Source organism: Stegostoma tigrinum, chromosome 26 (assembly GCF_030684315.1).
Source record: "Stegostoma tigrinum isolate sSteTig4 chromosome 26, sSteTig4.hap1, whole genome shotgun sequence".
NCBI lineage: Eukaryota > Metazoa > Chordata > Chondrichthyes > Orectolobiformes > Stegostomatidae > Stegostoma > Stegostoma tigrinum.
The window spans coordinates 4,220,255-4,236,328 of NC_081379.1; positions in this window are offsets into that span (position 1 = coordinate 4,220,255).

Sequence of the window (16,074 nt, forward strand, 5' to 3'; positions counted from 1 at the left end):
CCTTCATCAGGTGACCAGAACAACATTTGCATGGCCTATAGCACTTGCTGAATATTTATCCCACTTGCTCTTTCTCCATTCTGCAGCTCTTCCAGTTTTGGCTCTCACACTATTTAGTGATAATATCAGCAGAATATTTACTGCATTTTCACAGGAGATGATGGCATGCTGCTCTGTGCCAATATATTCAGTTGAACAAATATGATCAGTTCAGAATCTGGCATTTTATGTTCCCTTAGCATTTGAGCAAGCTCATCCATTATACCCGGTAGATTTAGGGTGTTTCAGACAATTTACTGTGATCAATTTATGGTCTTAAAAAAAGACTTGCATTTGTTCAGCATCATTCATGACCGTAGCACATTCCAAAGTGCGTTTCAGCAACAACTTGCATTAGGTGGAGGGACAGGTTATGTTGACGAAGCAGGGAGGCTGCATAAGGACTTGAACTTAGAGTCATAGAGATGTACGGAAGCAGACCCTTTATTCAAACAGATATTCTGCGTTAGCCTAGTCCCATTTGGCCCATATCCCTCTAAGCCCTTGCCCATCCAGAATTACAAATGTTGTAACTGTAACAGCTTCCACCACTTCTTCTTGCAGCTCAATCCATACACACACCATTCTTTGTGTGAAAACATTGCCCCTTAGGTCGCTTTTAAATCTTGCCCCTCTCACTTTAAGCCTATGCCCACTAGTTTTGGATTCCCCTACCCTGGGGAAAAGACCTTGACTATTCTATCTATGCCTCTCATGATTTTATAAACTTCTACAAAGTCACCTCTCAGTCTCTGATGCTCTAGGGAAAATAGCCCCAGCCCATTCACCCTCAACATGCTCATTGAGTGGGCAGAGAACTGGCTGGTGGAATACAATGTGGCTAAGTGAGAGGTTAAACATTTTAGTAGAAAGAAGAGAGGAGTAGATTATTTTATAAACGGGGAAAGGCTTCAGAAATCTGAAGTGCAAAGGGACTTAGGATTTCAAGATTCGGATTCTGTTAATGTTAATGTGAGGATTCACTTGATGGTTAGGAAGGCAAATGCAATATTGGCATTCATTTCAAGAGGGCTAGAATATCAGCGCAGAGAAGTACTGTATAAAATTCTGGTCAGACTACAGTTTTGACCCCCTTTTCTAAGGAAGGATGTGCTGGTGTTGCAGGGAGTCCAAAGGAGGTTTGCAAGAGTAGCCCAGAGGATGAAGGGCTTATCATATGAGGAGCTGTTGAGGACTTTGAGTCTGTACTCGATTTTTGAAGAATGAGGGGAATCTCATTGAAATTTACAGAATAATGGGAGGCCTGTATACAGTAGACATGGAGAAAATGTTTCCATGAGTAGGGGAGACTGGACCTGAAGAGAGAACCCTCCATCTAGAATCATAGAATCCGTACAGTATGGAAACAGGCCCTTCGGCCCAATATGTCCACACCTACCCTCAGAGCATCCCACCCAGAACCCATCGCCCTGTACACCCCCTAATCTACACATCTCTGAACACTGTGGGCAATTTAGCATGGCCAATCCACCTAACCTGCACATCTTTGGACTGTGGGAGGAAACCAGAGCATCCAGAGGAAACCCTTGCAGACACAGGGAGAATGTACAAACTCCAAATAGACAGTCACCCGAGGGTGGAATCAAACCCAGGTTCCTGGTGCTGTGAAGAACACCACCACCTTCACATTCTGCTCCAAATCACTCTCCATCCTGTCTTGGAAATATATTGCCATTCCTTCATTTTCACTGGGTCAAAATCCTGGAATTCCCTCCCTAATGGCATTGTGGGTCAACATGGTACATGGACTGCAGCAGTTCAAGAGGGGCAATTAGGGATGGGCAATAAAGGCTGGGCCCAGCCAGCAATGCCCACATTCCATAAATGAATAAAAGAAAGATTTTGCTCCCTCACTGTTTAAGAAAGCTTTTCCTTGTGTTGCTTTTGCTTGTTTTTACTTATTACTTTTAAATCTATGCACTGTTATTGTCATTGCTTTCACAAGTGGGAACAAATTGTCCCAAATTCTCTGTCCAGATCCTTCATGGTTTTGAATATCTCTATCATGCCTCCTCTGTCTTCTTCTCTCCTAACTTCTCCAATTTATCTTCATAATTAAAGTTCCTCACACCTGGAACCATCCTTGTAAATTCATTCTGCACCTTCTCCAAAACTTCACATCCTTCTTAGTGTGACACCCAGAACTTGATGTGGTACTTCAGTTTAGGCTGAATCCGTGTCTGATACCTGTAGCTCTATGTCCCTATTAATAAAGCCTACGATACTCTATGCTACAATTAATACCCATAAGATTTGGACCGATATATGAAACTGCCATTTGGGGTATCATCAGTCTGTGCCATTTTTCAGCAGGTGACAGAGAACATTTTATAAGGTCTACCCCAGGTCACCACTTACTTGGAGGACATGCCAATAGCAAGAAAGGCCATTACAGAACATTTAGAGAACTTGGACATCATCATTACAAGTTTCTCCAAGGTGGGCTTACGCTTTAGAAGAGAAAATTGTGTGTTCCAAGCACCATAAGTAACCTGTTTGGGCTACAGAGTAAACAAAACCAGGTTGTACTCCTTGGAATATAAAGTGAGGGAAATCAAAAGTGTTCTTGCTCCCGAGTCTGTACCGATGCTTAGGACTTACCTTGGATTGGTGAGTTATTATGGAAAGTTCATATGTAACCTGGCCTCCGACCTGACACCCTTACATCTGCTATTGAAAAAGGGTCAACCTTGGAAATGGTCTTGTAGCCAAGATGTAGTCCTTAAGGATGTGAGGAAGCAGCTACTGTTGTCTAAGGTGTGGCACTCTATGATTCAAAGCAGGATCTGGTGCCAGCATATGACTCCACATACCAATCGGGGTTGTGTTGGCTGACAGATGGCTCAATGGAGAGGAACACCCTATAGGGTATGATTCCAGGACTTTGGCTAATGCAGAGTGCAAATACATCCTGATAAAGAAGGAATGTTTGGTGGTCATCCTTGGCGTGAGAAATCTCCACCAATACCTTTCTGGACATAGATTGGTCACAGTAACAGACCATAAGCCCCTGCTAGGGCTAGAACATAGAATATAGAACAGTACAGCACAGTACAGGCCCTTCAGCCCATAATGTTGTGCTGACTTATTATCCCATAAAGATCAAACCACTCTGCATACCCTACATTTTACTATCCTCCATGTACCTATCCAAGAGTCGCTTAAAAGCCTCTAAAGTAGCGACTATACTACCACTGCCAGCAGCGCATTCCGCATGCCCAATACACTGTTAATTATTCTTTAATATCTCACTTTCCAAGCCTTGGTATCCCTGCTGTGCCATCCATAGCTACAGACCAAATTCAGCAGTGGGTTCTCATCTAAGTGCGCACAGTTACAAATTGAAACACTGACCTGGAGACAAAGTAGCAAATGCGGAGACCTTGAGCTGCCTCCCACTGGCAGATACGCTGTCGGTGGTGCAGCTGCTGGAAGACTTTGTTTCACACCACTGACAATATCAGACTGTGGATGCAAAACTAAAACTGTTGGTGGTAATGGGGGAAACAAAAGAGCCATCATAAACAAAATTGAAGCCTTCCTGTAATCGGCAAGACCAGATTACCATAGAGGACGGGGGCGGGGTGTGAGGGATGCACATCCCTCACCTTCCTGAACCTCTCAGTCTCCATCTCAGGTAACCAGCTAGAAACTGATGTCCATTTCAAGCCCACTGACTCCCACAGCTACCTAGAATACGCCTCCTCCCACCCACCCTCCTGCAAAAATTCCATCCCCTATTCCCAATTCCTCTGTCTCTGCCGCATCTGCTCCCACGATGAGGCATTCCACTCCCGCACATCCCAGATGTCCACGTTCTTCCAGGACCGCAACTTTCCCCCCGCAGTGGTCGAGAACGCCCTTGACCGCGTCTCCCGCATTTCCCGCAACACATCCCTCACACCCCGGCCCCGCCACAACCTCCCCCAGAGGATCCCCCTCGTTCTCACATACCACCCCACCAACCTCCGGATACAACGCATCATTCTCCGACACTTCCGCCATCTACAATCTGACCCCACCACCCAAGCTATTTTTCCATCCCCACCCTTGTCTGCCTTACGGAGAGACCACTCTCTCCGCGACTCCCTTGTCCGCTCCACACTCCCCTCCAACCCCACCACACCCGGCACCTTCCCCTGCAACCGCAGGAAGTGCTACACTTGCCCCCACACCTCCTCCCTCACCCCCATCCCAGGCCCCAAGATGACCTTCCATATCAAGCAGATGTTCACCTGCACATCTGCCAATGTGGTATATTGTATCCATTGCACCCGGTGTGGCTTCCTCTACATTGAGGAAACCAAGCAGAGGCTTGGGGACCGCTTTGCAGAGCACCTCCACTCGATTCACAACAAACAACTACACCTCCCAGTCGCGAACCATTTCAACTCCCCATCCCAGTCCTCAGATGACATGTCCATCATGGGCCTCCTGCAGTGCCACAATGATGCCACCCGAAGGTTGCAGGAATGGCAACTCATATTCCACTTGGGAACCCTGCAGCCCAATGGTATCAATGTGGACTTCACAAGCTTCAAAATCTCCCCTTCCCCCACTGCATCCCAAAACCAGCCCAGCTCGTCCCCTCCCCCCACTGCATCCCAAAACCAGACCAGCGTGTCTCTGTTTCCCCAACCTGTTCTTCCTCTCACCCATCCCTTCCTCCCACCTCAAGCTGCACCTCCATTTCCTACCAACCACCTCATCCTGCCTCTTTGACCTGTCCATCTTCCCTGGACTGACCTATCCCCTCCCTACCTCCTCACCTATACTCTCCTCTCTACCTATCTTGTTTTCTCTCCATCTTCGGTCCGCCTCCCCCTCTCTCCCCATTTATTCCCGTTCCCTCTCTCCATCCCCCTCTCTGATGAAGGGTCTAGGCCCGAAATGTCAGCTTTTGTGCTCCCGAGATGCTGCTTGGCCTGCTGTGTTCATCCAGCTCCACACTTTGTTATTTGGATGCAGACATAGCTGTGTTGGTGGGGCAATGTCTAGAGTGCCAACAAGGACAAAAATTGCCGCCAGCAACTCCCCCACATTTGTAGGAATGGCTGGGTAAACCTTGGATTCGGTTACACGTCAACCATGGGCCCTGTGTTTTCAAGTCATTGTGGGTGCCCACTCAAAGTAGTTGGATGTGCATGGAGTTCATTTGTCAAACACGGGGAGTACAATGGAAAAGCTGCGATCATCCTTTGCATTACGTTGGCTCCCAGAAGTGTTAGTCACAGACAGTGGGCCATCATTTACCAACAGGGAATTCAAATATTCCCTAAAGTCAAATGATACTCAGCATATAAGGACAGCTCCATAATGTCCTTCGCCCAATGGTCTGGTGAAAAGAGCAGTCCAAACTTTGAAGGCAGGCTTAAAGAAACAGCCTACAGCTTCACTCAAAATCAACTGTCCCAGTTGCTATTTGATTAGAGGGCTGCCCAACATGCAACTACAGGGATAGCTCCGGCAGAGTTGCTAATTGGGAGAAGAATCTGTACCAAGTTAAACTTGATTATCCTGGACCTGGCAGAGGCAGAGGGCTAAATGACATCAGATACACCAATGCCAGACAAAAGTCTCCTCTAAACAAGAGAGACAGTTTACTTTAGAAAACAAAGTTTCATGTCAAAACCACGGAAATGGCCGTGCCCGGCTAAGAGGCGAGATCGACACGAGGTCAGGTCCTGTGACTTACGAAGTTCGAGAAGTGAGGCAGTCCTAAACAAGCATACAGACCACATGAAAGCTGCAAACTCACAAATGGAACAGGAGCAAAACATACCTGGCCCTTCAGAACAGCTGGAAAGGCTGTTGGAATCTGTAGAATCTCCCCCCCTCACCTAGTGTTGAAGGAACCTCGGAGTCTGAGATGAACATAGTGGATGTCACATCCTTGATGCTTTTACTGCCTGAAGAAGAGGATGAATTTCTGCCAAGATGCTCTGGGTGCAAGAGGCACACTACAGTTCAGTACACACTGCCGGTACCCAAGTTTGATTAGGAGGCACTGGACCTGGTGCAAAAACGTCCCAGAAGTGGCTACAAGAAAAAGAATAGGCCTACATCCTAGGACTTGGAAGGAAAGGGATCTGGTGATTGTAATGAGGCAAACCAGGTGGACCTCACGGAATTTGAGCTCCCTGACTGGGGCTATTAACCTGGTCCATTCAGGGAGCCCATGCTGGCAGATAGAAACAGAGGTTCTGTTCACTCTGAGATCTGGCTCTGAGGAAGCCAGGCAAGAGTCAAGTACTTTGCACATCTAAATAAAGGGTGACTTGCTAATTGGATATCTGCCTCAGTGGAGTAACATTTTCATTTGGTACACTTCTGGGTTTATTCCCCCTCCTGTGCTTGAACACAAAATTCAAGACTGACATTTCACTGCAGATGCTGCCTTTCAAATGAGAGGTTAAACCAAAGGACCCATTCAAGTAGATGTAAAAGATCCTATGGCCCCACTTCAAGCAAAAGCCAGGGGAGTTATCCCATGGTCTGGCTGATAATTGTCTTTTCATCAACATTGCAAATTACAGTTTGTTTGGTCATTACAATGTTGCTGCTTCTGAAAATTTATGAAGTGCACATTGCTGCATTTCCTCCAATATATTTGTGGCTACACATCAGAAGATATTTATTTGGCTGTAAAATTCTTTGAAACATCATGTGCTTGTGCAATATACTAAGTAATGTGAGTCTTGTTCTGGTCATCTTGCAGAAGGTTTAAGATTATTGCAGGGTCAGCAGCATTCAAGCAGCTTAAAACTTAAATATATACATGTGGATTAAAAAGTAAACTCACTGTCTCTTCTATGTACACATGAACTTGTTAACACGAGCCTTCTTTTGCACGGGAGCCTGCAACAGACTTCCAATGAGTTTGTTGGTTTATCTGCTGTGAAATGGAGTGGAGTCTCAATCCCATTCTTCAGTCTCTGCTGATATCACTTGGAATAGCAAGGTTGACAGCTTTAACTCGGGTTGCATTTGCTTTTCTGTAACCAGTTGTGTGAGGACCAACATAAATCTGTGCAGAGAGAGAAGTGGATTAAATCAGAACAATTTCAAGCAGCAGTGAGCTCGGGGCACTTTGTGAGGGGGAGGGAATGGAGTCAAGAATGTTTTATCTTTGAATATTTTTTTTCATTAATAAAAGAAAGTGGAAATTGATCCTCACAAATCTCTTTCGTAATGAGTGACAAAGTTGGCTTTGTGCCTATGGCAACGGAAATTACAAGATCAGTCTAGTACTCTCCATTTTAACTGAAGCAATGCCACATTGTTAATAAAACTACAAATGTGAATTTGCAATTATTATGGGGCAGGTTCTGACCTAAAAACAGTTCTGCGAAAACTGTATGATCCTGACACAGAGCAAAAGGCATTTTCCCCTTGTTTGTATTTTTCCCATGTTTTCTGATGATGTGATGTAGGTGATTGAAATCACGGTAATTCGTGAAATTAATATGAGCCTGTGGATTTTAACAATCAATATATAAAATCCACAGTGTACACTAATTTAATACTTTATAAGAAAATAAGGAACAGGGACTGGAAGAGACAGTTTGAAGCTTTTGAGCCAGCTTTTTTATTTAAATCCCTTAGTACCCAAAAATCTATTGACTTCTCTTGACTCAATGACTACTCAATTCCTGAATATCTACAGCTCTCTAGGGTACAGCATTCCAAAGATTCACAGCCCTTTGACTAAAGATATTTCTCTTCATCTCATTCCTAAATAGCTAACTCATTATCTTGAGATTTTCAGGCATGTGTACTGACTTCGGATAGTCTGCTTATTTATCAGGCTTTAGGGGAAATGTATTCAGCTATGGTCATCTGAACTTGTAGCTTTGTCATGCTGTAAAATAAATAGGTCTTTAGAGACATAGTTTAAACTGAATCACTTTTCTCCTGCATTGTAATAAAGCATAAAAGAAGCCTTTTGAACTTCATTGATTTGAGAAGAAGCTGCACTTTGGATGCGATTGTGGACATTAATTTGTTTGACTAAGGTCAATAATTCAAAGGATAAAGCTTACAGTTTTGAAGAGACTGTACTGACGTGGTGTCAAATTGGGAAGTAAAACCTACAGTGTGGCAAAGATTAGTGGTAAGACAGACAATTGGAAAGTTTGAAAAAGCAACAAAAGTTGACCAAAAATATACTAAAAAAGGGAGAAAGTAAACTTTGAGGATAATCTCACAGAATCCCTACAGTATGGAAATAGGCCAATTGGCCCAACAAGTCCAGACTGTTCCTCTGAAGAGCATCCCATTCAAACCACACCCCTACCCTTGCCCTGTAACCCTGCATTTTGCATGGCTAATTCACCCAACTTATGCACCCTGGGACACTACGGGCAATTTAGCATGGCCAATCAACCTAACCTGCACATTTTTGGGCTGTGGGAAGAAACCGGAGTACCTGCCAGAAACCTACGCAGACACGGGGAGAATGTGCAAACTCCACACAGACAGTGCCGAGTGTTGACAAATAAAGAGACCCGGGGGTGCAGGTTCATTGTTCCTTGAAAGTAGAGTTGCAAGTAGATAGGATAGTGAAGAAGATGTTTGGCATACTTGCCTTCATTGGTCAGAAAGTTGAGTCGTGTTATGGCTGTACAGGATATGGCTAAGGCCGCTTGTAGAATGTGGCGTACCGTTCTGGTCTCCATGCTATAGGAAGGATGTTTTGAAACTTGAAAGTGTTCAGAAAAGATTTACAAGGATGTGGCCAGGTCTGTAGGGTTTGACTTATAGAGAGAAGCTGAATAGGCTAGGACTATTTTCTCTGGAGTTTTGGAGGCTGAGGGGTGACCTTATTGAGGTTTCTGTTTTCTGCATTTTGTTCTGCTACTTTCATGCAATTTGTATAGTATGACCTGCCTGTATAGCATGCAAAACAAAACATTTCACTGTACATGTGACAACAATAAATCAACTCAAGCTCAATTCATACATAGAATCATGAGATGAATAGCCAAGGTCTTTTTCCCAAAGTAGGGGTGTCCAAAACTAGAGGCCATAGGTTTAAGGTGAGAGGGGAACGATTTAAAAAAGACCTAAAGGATAACATTTTCACACAGAAGATATTGCAAATATGGATCGAGCTGACAGAGGAAGTGGTGGAGGCTCGAACAATTACAACATTTAAAAAGCATCTGGATGAGTATATGAGTAGGAAGGGTTTAGAGGGCTTTGGGCTACATTGGCAAATGGGGCTAGGACAGATTGTGAAGTCTCATCAGCATAGATGAGTTGGACTGAAGAGTCTGTTTCCGTGCTGTATGACTCTATGACTAATCTAATAAAAGTAAATGCCGACAAGTAACCCTGGACCTGATGGATTGCATTCTAGAATATTAAAGGAAGTGGCTACAGAATTAGTGATTGCACTTAGACAGTTACACTTGTAAGGACCTTTAGATTTTTGGAAACATCCTGGAGAATTGTAAAATTGTTAATGTAATACCATCATTCAAAAATATAGGGAGACAAAAATCATAACTGTAGGCCAGTTACCTTAACATTGTCATTTGACATGTCAGAGTCTATTGTAAAGGATGTAATACCAATGCAATTAGAAATATATACGATCAAGAATCAGCATGGCTTCATGAAGAGAAAATCACACGTAACAAATTTATTAGAATTCTTTTAGGGTTAATAAGCAAGATAAAGAGGAACCAGTAGATGTAATACATTTGAATTTCTAAAAGGTATTTGACAGGGTATTGCACATCGGGCTACTTAATAAGAGCCCATAGTGTTGAAGGTAATATATTAGCATGGGCAGAGGATTCGCTAACTAATAGAAAACAGAGTTGGGATAAAGAGGATATTTTCAAGATAACAGCCTATGACTGCTGGAGTGCCATGGAATCAGTTCTGCAGCCAGAATTATTTACAATGTACATTACTGATTTGTACGAGGGAAACAAATGTATTATTACCATGTTTGCGCATTACACAAAAATAAGTAAGTAACTGGTGAAGATGACATAAAGAGCCTGCAGATTCTCAGAGGTATGTAGACAGGTGATGTGAATGGGCAAAAATGTGACAGATAGTATATACTATGGGAAAATGTGGTGTTATGCACTTTGGCAGGAAGAATAGAAGAGGCAAATATTATTTGAATGGCAAAAAACTACAGAAAATTGTTGCAAAGAGGGATTTAGATGTTCTTCTACATAAATCGCAATCGGGTGTTGGTTAGCTTAGTTGACTGGATGGCTGGTTTGCCATGCAGAGTAATGCTAACAGAATGGGTTCAATTCTCACACCAGCTGAGGTTACCATAAAGGACTCTTCTTCTCTAGGGAAGTGATGGCCAAACAATTTTGTTGCTGGGGTATTAATGCAAAAATTGAGCTAATGCTCTGGGGTCCTGGTTTCAAATCTGGCTACAACAGATGGAGGAATTTTAATTCATTGATTTGAATTAAGAATCTACTCATGAGCATGAAACCATTGTTGATTGTCGGAAAAACCCATCTGGATCACTAATGTTATTCAGGGAAGGAAATCTGCCTTCATCACCTGGCCTGGTCTACATGTACCTTCAGATGTGATCGACTTTCAACTGCTCTCTCTAATAGACCCGCAAGCCACTCAGTTGTATCAATTATGATGAAGTCTCAAGAAAGAAATGAAATTAAACAAAGAATGTGGCATTGATGTAGGGACCAGAAACAACAAAGGCAAAAACAGATTTTGCCATTCTTTTCCTGTCATAGTCATACAGTCATACAGCATGGAAACAGACCCTTCACTCAAACTAGTCCATGCCGACCATGTTCCCAAACTAAACTAGTCCCATCCCATTTACCTGCTTGTGGCCTATATCCCTCCAAACCTCTTCTATTCACACGCCTGTCTAAGTATCTTTTAAATGTTGTAACTGTGCCCACATCCACCACTTCCTCAGGAAGTTCATTCCACACATGAACTACTCTCTGAGTAAAAAAATTGCCCATCATCTCTTTTTTTTAAATCTCTCTCCTCTCACCTTAAAAATATGTCCCCTAGTCTTGAAACTTAGGGAAAAGACACCTACCATTTACCCTATCAGTACTCCTCATGATTTTATAAATCTCTATCGGGTCACCCCTCAACCACCTATGCTCCTTTCTTTATTGCACAAATCTTCCATACCACCCTAGCAACATCCTGGTAACAGGGTGTTAGAGTTGGATGAACACAGCAGGCCAAGCAGCATCAGAGAAGCAAAAAGGCTGAAGTTTCGGGCCTAGATCCTTCTACAGAAATTCTGGTAAATTGCTTATGAATTCTTGCTAGCTTAATAATATCCTTACTTTAACAGTTGCTGGGTCAAAATCCTGGAACTCCCTTCCAAACTGTATTGTGGGTCCATCTACAGCATATGGACTGTAGCAGTTCAAGAAGGCAATTAGGGACAGGCAATAAATACTGGCCTGCGTACAAGTTCAGTGGACAATAGGCAAGGCAAATGGAAATTGCGCCTTTATTTCAAAGTGAGTGGAGTATAAAGATAGGAAAACCTTGCTAAAATTATACATGGCACTAGTCAGACCACAATTAAAATACTATGAACAGTTTTGGGCCCCTCATCTATGAAAATATGTATTGGCATTGAATGTATTCCAGAGAAGGTTCACTAGGTTGCTCCTGGGCACAGAGGGATTTCCTTATGATGAGAGGTTGAGTAGGTTAGGCCTGGTACTCATTGGAGTTTAGATAAATGAAAGGTAACTTTGTTGAAACGAGTATAATTCCTCAAGAGCTTCACCAGATAGATATGGAGATGTTGTTTCCTCTTGTATGAGAGACTAGGACAAAAGGGCTTTATCTTAAAACAAGGGATTACCTATTTAAGACAGAAATGAGAAGAAATTTCTTCCTAAAAGGTCATGAATTCTTGGAATTCTTTACAGCAAAAGGCTTTTGAGGCTGGTCACCAAATATATTCAAGGCTGAGACAGATACATTTTTAATTAGCAAGGTTATGGGGAAACAACAGGATACTCAGATCAGCCATGATTTAATTGAATGGTGGACAGAATGAATGGACCATATAGCCATGTTTCAACTATATGTGAGTGCAGGCTGGTGGGATTAGTTTAGTTAGGGAACATTGTTGGCATGGATTGTTTGGACTGAAGGATCTGTTTCTATGCTGTATATCTCTATGACTCTATTAGTCTAAGAGTGAGGGATTATAGGTGAGCTAAGGTACTGCCAGTGTTAGAAAGTAGACTTAAAATCTTCCTTGGCAGACTGGCTTTTACAGCATGACAGCTTTTGTCACAGATCCAATGAAAAAGGCTGACACACCAATTCAAAATGGTAAATATGGACAAGTGTTCTAAAATCATGATAATTGGGAATGGGCACCCCGTGTAAAGTATAAGCATGTTAATAATAGGCTGGTGATGTGGTAGATGTAGTGTCAATGAGGAAGAAAGTGCAACATGTTTCTCTGCAGAGGAAATAGAAGTCCATGCAAGATACTTTGAAGTATTTCGTAGTGGCTAGATTTAAAGCATGATCAGTAGAAGCGTGTGAACAAATTCTCTGCCTGTCTTCAGTCATAACGTGAAGGGAGAATTGAGAGAAACAAAGCAATTGCTTGCGAACTGTACTTGAATAAAAATCTCCAACAGAATCTAAGTTTCTTCTGTACACAACAAAATAAATTTGGTCAGAAGAAGAGTTTGTTCCAGATCTCATACTTTTCTTTTGGACAACATCCCTATAGACCAAAACAGAAAGTTCTGGAGAAACTCAACAGGTCTCTCTCTGTGGAGAGGGAAACAAAGTTAATTCTTTGAGTACAAATGGTCTTTGGATTGGACCGAAACATTAATTCGTCTCTCTCCACAGACTGTAACCGTACTTGATATGCTTCTCCAATGCATTCTGTTTTTATTTTAGATTTCTAGCATTTGCAGTATTTTGCTTTAATAGCTATAGATCTTTGATCAATGTGTAAAATGCGTGACTTTTGGTAATCTCACCCTTCCAATTGCTTTTGGCAAAATCTTTTCTTCTGCATTACACCAAATTTGGAAGAATTTTCACACTTGTGATCTCAATTTTTGTAATTTGGATCAGTCCCGAATGTGCTGACAAATCTTGCATAAGTTTGACTTCACTGAATTAATTATACAAATTTTGCTGAACTTGATGCAGAAGAATGTCAATTATGCTACTGTGACAGCAGGATGAGTGAGATTTTGATAATGACTGTTAAAAACATTCACTGAAGTACAGGCATGCAGATGAGATAAACTATAATGAAATTTAAATTGCTTTTGTCTCCCTGATCACTCAAATCAGAATTACTATCTTAGATTGATTTACAGTGATCTGATGAAATGCACAATAGAAAAACTTATTGAAAAAGAAATTTCTCACTATGAGTTCTCTTGATTGTTCCCCCACTGTGGACTTTGATGTTTGAACAGGCAAGTAATGCTGTGTGAAGTAGCACAAGAAGTGTTATGTTTTGCACACTATAAATCCTGGTGGAAATGTTGGATTAAATATTTAAAAACCTTCCTCTTTGACCACACTTTTGGCACCTGGCCTAATATGTCTCTGGGTGTCAAGTTCTGTCTGATAACACTCCTTTGGAGTATCATAAGAAATTTACTCTGTTAAACATTTGTATAAATGCAAGTCATCAGGTAGAACTTCAACATTCCCTGCTTTTTTATTAATCAAGATTATATGTGAGTGTATGTGTGTGAGTGTGAGTGTTTGGAGGAGTACAGTGGCTGGGCGGAGAGGGGTTGGGTGAGGGGTATAGTGGAGGAAAAAACTGCAGACCTCCATCACCACTTCCTATGTGAAGAAATGTCTCTCAACATTACATCCAAGCTCTTTCCCTTATGTCCCCCACCTCTCATCTTGATCTTGCCCTCTTTATGAGATCTTCCAGGCCTTTGTTTTTGTCTCCTCATCCTCCTACCATATATGTTGAAGAAGAAGGTAAGATGGGAGCAGATGCTCTGGTTTTCCCAAATGGCATTATATTTTTTAAATTCATTTGTGGGATGTAGGCATCACTGGCTGAGCCAGCATTTATTGCTCATCCCTAGTTGCCCTTGAGAAGGTAGTGGTGAGCTGCTGTCTTGAACCTCAGCAGTCAACCTGCTGTGGATTGACCTGCAATGCCATTACGGAGGGAATTCCAGGATTTTGACCCAGTGACAGTGAAGGAGCAAGCGATATATTTCTAAGTCAGGGTGGTGAGCGGCTTGGAGGGGAACTTGTTCCCATATATCTGCTGCTCTTGTCCTTCTAAATGGAAATGGTCATGTGTTTAGAAGGTGCTGTCTGAAGATCTTTGGTGAATTTCTGCAGTGCATCTTGTAGATGGTACACACTGTTGCTATTGAGCATCAGTGGTGGAGGGAGTGGATGCTTGTGGGTGTGGTGCCAATCAAGCAAGGGCTGCTTTGACCAGGATGGTGTCAGGCTTCTTAAGTGTTGTTGGGGCTGTACCCGTCCAGGCAAGTGATGAGCATTCCATCACACTCCTGACTTGAGCCTTCTAAATAATGGACAGGCTATGGGAAGGCAGGTAATAGAGTTACTCACCACAGTTTTACTAGCATCTGATCTGCTTCTCTAGTTCTGCAATGATTATTTTTATGAATTGTTTTATCACACCTATCTGTCTTATAATGGCACGGCAAGATATTCAGATTCAACCCCACTGCAGTCAGTATATTGACTGCAGAAGAATCAACTCACTAAAGTAAAAAGTGACACAGTTCAACGTTAAATTTCTGACATACCACTTGTTCAGCTGTAATGGAATCTCTGAAAGCACTTGGGTCAGAGTAGGCAGCTTGAGTTGTTTCAATCAAGGGTAAACTGCTATGTTTTCTCAATATAATGCATATTAGAGAATGCTGTGTAAATAAAATATTCTCCTAGACATCAGTACAAACTCTGAGTTGATGCTTCAGTGCAGTATTGAGGAATTGTCAAAGGTGCTGACTTCCAGGTGAGAACTTTGGAATGTCCTGATATCATGAAAGTTCAGCTGTACATAAATTCCTCTGCTTTTTACTTCATACAATCAGGGGTAGACAAAGCAACTGGACTGAACAGCATCATATGAAATGTGATGGTTGAAATGTTGAGTGTCAGGTGTGATATTTCATCTGTGGATCAAAGAACAAGAGGTTACATGCTTAGTACTGGATGCAAGAAAATTAAGAAATTAAGAAAATAGAGCACATTTTAAAATACTTAGTTGACGTAAATTCAGACCCCACTTGATTATGATACAAGAATTCAAAAATAATTTTTTTTGCTCACTCATGAAAAGGCTAATTATTTTAACTACTGTCCTATTTACTTGGACAGAGTGTGTGTAAGAGCCACCTGTAGATTTTATTTTCTCTGATGATAATTTTAATTCCCATGCATTAGTTTGAAGAGACATTGCACAGTTAGGAATGTTTATTGAGTTTGAATCCAGCTGCTTTCCTTTGTACACAATTTCTTTTGTGATGGTGCTGACACCACTGGGTCACAATTCCTGGCAGACTGGAGGTAAACTGCACAAGTTGCAAATGGTGATCTTTCATTTGTGAATTGTGAAATTTGTGTATATAAACTGTTTCACCCTGTGAGAGGTATGTTATGGCCAAATCTCAACCAATGCTCAATATATACAGCACATTTTACAAGTGTAATTGACAGATGGCAACTCCAAGAGCTATTTGGCAGACTAAGTTGAAAGTTTATCTAACAAAGTGAAGTTGGGATATAACACGTTCCCTTTAAGTGGTGCATTGAGATTTTCCATTTTAGTTTCTGACATTACACTCTTTCAGACTGTGGATTAAGATAACTTCTGAATTTCACTTCCAAATTAAGTATGGCACGTGCCAAAACATTTTTCTTAACAACGGTTATTTGCCTTGGCTGTAAGAAAATGCAACAGTGTGGGGATTCAGTTATCAAAAGTAAAGTTCATCAGAGATTACATGCAAAACGGTTTATGTT